General features: G+C 43.6%; 1 non-coding gene across 1 annotated transcript; it reads left to right on the plus strand.

The window, feature by feature from the left end:
- Positions 1–4,080: 4,080 nt before the first annotated feature.
- Positions 4,081–4,182, plus strand: LOC123459068. Its single transcript, XR_006635995.1, has one exon. It is a non-coding gene; the product is annotated as a U6 spliceosomal RNA (small nuclear RNA).

The following is a 4,182-nucleotide window of genomic DNA, read 5'->3' on the forward strand; positions in this document are numbered from 1 at the left end:
TGGAGCTGGGAAACAAGTCAGAACCATATCCAAGAAATGAGTTCGCTGTCCAATATCAAGCTCCCACCCATCTTGGGCTACAAGAGGGCCTACACCTATTAAATTCTCTCTAAAATAATAAAGGTTATCCCATTTATCCAGTGCTGACTTCACTCTCCACCATAGAGTAATTGGGGAAATGAGCAAGAGTGCTACTTTCTTGGTGAACAAGGGTGAAGGAGATAGACACAGAGAACACTCAATTCCTACCAAACCAGATATCCAGAGACACAGAGGCTCCCAAGACCTATCACTGAAGTGGACCTAAAACAAACCCAACATGGCTCAGGGAAATTCGTGGAAGAGGGGGTAGAAAGATGGCTAAAGCCACAAGTTAGAACATTATGCACAGAGACATTGCCTCTTCCCCATAACTGATGGCTTCCCCCATTCATTGTACCAACATGGCTGTTTATACACTGAGTATGTACATAACTAATAAAGAAAAAAATAAAAAATAAAAAACTATGTAGCAAGGCATAGTTGTTCACAAGTATAATCCCAGCACTCAGGAGACCAAGGTAAGAAAATCATCATGAGTTCAAATCCAGTGTGGGCTACAAAGTAAGTTCCAGGTCGGCCTGGGTAAGAGACCCTGCCTCAAAAAAAAAAAAAAAATTGTTCACACTCTATGCAATAATTATGGAAATTCTAATTTGTAATTAGCTATGTAAGTCATAATTACCCATTGGATGTCTCTATGAAAGTAGGACTTGCCTATGCCATTTATTGTCATGCCTGGTGCTTTGGATGGAATAATAACCCTGCACAGACACCTTCTGAATGAAGGAGGGAGTTTCACTGTCCTTGCGCTCATTGACGTTGTCTCAGCTTTGTACATTGCCTGTATATTCCTTTGCAAGAAAAAGAGAAAAAAAACAATAAGTATATTGTTAGTTCATTACAAAGCCTTTAGCTTTGAGACTGGAGAGATGGCTTAGCAGTTAATCACTTGCCTGTAAAGCCTAAGGACCCAGGTTTGATTCACCAGTACCCACGTAAGCCAGATGCACAAGGTGGTGCATGTATCTGGAGTTCATTTGCAGTGGCTGGAGGCCCTGGTGTGTCCACCGTCTTTCTCTCTCTCTCTTTCTCTTTTTCTCTGTCTCAAATAAATAAATAAAAACTGCTTTAAAAAAAAAAAAAAAGTCTTAGCTTCGGAATGTTTTCCTAGGAAACGGTCACGACTAATGTCCTAAGGAAACTGGTGAAAAGTTCATTCATCTGGGAAGCCAGTGAGAATTAGATAAAAAACTTGCATAATGCAAATCAGATATCGGTACTGATAAGCATGCTCACAGGTGTCTTTCTCTCAATCAATAGCTAATTGAACAGCTACTACGTACCAAGCATTCGGAAGTTCTTTGGCATGGAAGGAGGAGATGATTACAGCGAGAATAACATGCAAAAGAGCCTCTGGACTCCAAGGAAATTATGTTTTATTGGTAAAACAGAGCCTGTAAGAATGCAATTCCATATGAGCTAGAATGCAACTTGATGCTCGGGGGCTCTGAGCTAAATGCTGGGAAAGCAGAGAAAGGAGGATGAAATCAGGCAGGGTGGAAGGAGGTCGGGAGAGGTTTCGAAGGGGAGCTGACACCCTTTAAAGATCCATAGTTGAATTTTGATAGATGAAAGAAGTGGGAGGTCTTTTCTACATTTAACCTTGAATTAGAATAAAACTAATTCCCAATAGCCTGGCATTTAATCACTGCAGAATCAAAAGGCCAAGCAGACTTGCTAAACATTCAGGGGCAGCTTTTTTTTTTTTTTTCTAAGCCAGAGGGCATGCAGCAGCAACAACAAATTACAAACTCTGCCCCAGCATCCGCTGCTTGCTCAAGCCTCCCCGGCCCACCCTACAGCGGAGCCACAACAGGGTCTGAGCATTCAATTTACTTTGCTTCCAAGTGTTTACTGCCACCTGACCAGCATATCTTTACCCATTTACTTGCTTATTGTCTGTTTTTCCCCATTGGAGGGGAAGCTCCAGAAAGGCAGGGAATTTTGTATACTTTGAATCTGCAACAGCTGGAAAAATGCCTAGTCTAAAATAGGCATTCACTCAATAGTTGTTAGATGCCCCATGGCGAGTGTGCCACAGGCAAGATGTCTGCCACTCTGAAGCAATAGAGCCACCATCCCTACCACAAGACATACAAGCCTGGTGAGCATGTGGATTCAGACCAGCAGATTCGGAATTCTTTTTTTTTAATATTTTATTTTTATTTACTTATTTATTTGACAAAGAGAAAGAGGGAGAGAGAATGAGAGAATGGGTGTGCCAGGGCCTCCAACCTCTGTAAACAAACTCCAGACATGTACGCCCCCTTGTGCATCTGGCTAACATGGGTCCTGGGGAATCGAACCTGGGTCCTTTGGCTTTGCAGGCAAACGCCTTAAGTCATACCTCCAGCCCAGATTCAGAATTCTTCATAGGATGGAACTTTCAGAGGACCAAAATTCATTGTCCTAGAAAAGACCTTAGAAATCCTGGTTCAAATCCTTCAAAATTTCCTTCACCTTCATTTCCTTATTCCTTCATCCATGCTTCAGATACCATGGAGCTTTTCCCAGCTCTTAGGTGGTCAGAAGTTAGGTACCAAGAGTTCACAGCCACTGTGAACTGCCAGAGTCAGTGGCCTCCAGGTTCTTGTCTTATGAATTGGACAAATGACATTCACAGACCATGGAGGGTTAAGTTTAGAAAGATTTTTTATGATAGATCTCATAGAGCATTAAAAAAAAGAAAAAGGAAGAAGGCCAGGCTACTTCTAGAAAGCAGGAGGGGTTTCAAGAAATGAGAAAGCCCACCAAGACATCCAGATTAGGGTCTTTTATGGGAATTTATTGGATGAGGCTGAGTTGACCAGTCTATCCCCCATCCCAGGTATCCAGGAACCACCAGATTTTCAGGAAAGGGATTAAACCCTTATTTATCTCTTGTAGGCGAGGGGGAACTCCTTTAGGGAAGGAGAGATGAGGAGACCCAGCCCTTCTGGAGTTTCTGGCCTCTAGCACAGTGGAGGTTGCAGAACTCCTTTAGGCAGAGAGAGATGAGGAGGATCCAGCTTCTCCCCCCACAGGATCAAGGACATTTCTCACCTCGAGCTACTTACTTTCAATGTATCTTTGGGGTTCTGCTGCCTCTAAACTGTCTCCCATCCACTTAAAAAACATTGGTGGATCTTTGTCCTAGTCAAACTTGTGTTGCATTGTGAAGGATAGGTTTTTGTCCCAGGTTCCTAGGAGAAAGTTCCTGTATTAATCAGGGTTCTCTAGAGGAAGAGAACTGCTAGAATGAATTATTTTAAAAAGGGAATTTATTGGATTAGCTTATGGTAGTCCAATAGCAGTTGCAGGCCCGAGAATCAAGGAACCTGGTAGCTGCTCAGTCCACATGGCCAGATGCCTCAGCAGTCCCGACCAGGCACTGCAGATGGTGCCGGAAAGCCTGGAGGCTTCCTGAGGAGCTGCTGGGTTTCGATCCACGCAGGTCTTCAGTTGATGCTGGTCTTCAGTCTGCGCTGGTCTTCAGTCCACACTGGAAGGCAATGAGCAGCTCTGGCAGCCAAGTGGAAGGGAGGAAGGGGCTCTCTTCACCCTTATATGAAGGCCCCCTCTGAGAGGGGTGCCCACTCTGGGAGAAGGACTTCCTCCTTTAGTTGATCCTTCCTGGAAGCAACCTCGGAGACCCACTGGAAAGGGATTTCTGTGGATTACTAAACAGAGCAAGTTGACAACACCTTAACTATCACACTTCCCATAGTTAGAAGTGTCTTAGAAATACATAGTGACTCTGTATTCTACATCTGAGTTTATGCTAGGATGGGGCTAATCAAACCAGAAGAGCCAACCTGAGCCAAGGGGCATCCATCCAGTCTCCAGTGAGGGAAGCAGGGCCAGAGCTTAAGTGAATCAATGAAAGACCAATAAGGGATATAGCTCTGTGACAGAGCACTTACCTATCACATGTGAGGGCCCTGGTACCTTCACCCAAAAAAAAAAGAAAACTAAAAAGTCCAATAAAACTTTGGACACATGCTCACTTAGGCAGCACATATACTAAAAAATTGGAATGATACAGAGATCAGCATGGCCCCTCTGCAAGGATGACATGTAAATTCGTGAAGCCATATTTAA

Source organism: Jaculus jaculus, chromosome 2 (assembly GCF_020740685.1).
Source record: "Jaculus jaculus isolate mJacJac1 chromosome 2, mJacJac1.mat.Y.cur, whole genome shotgun sequence".
Classification (NCBI taxonomy): Eukaryota; Metazoa; Chordata; class Mammalia; order Rodentia; family Dipodidae; genus Jaculus; species Jaculus jaculus.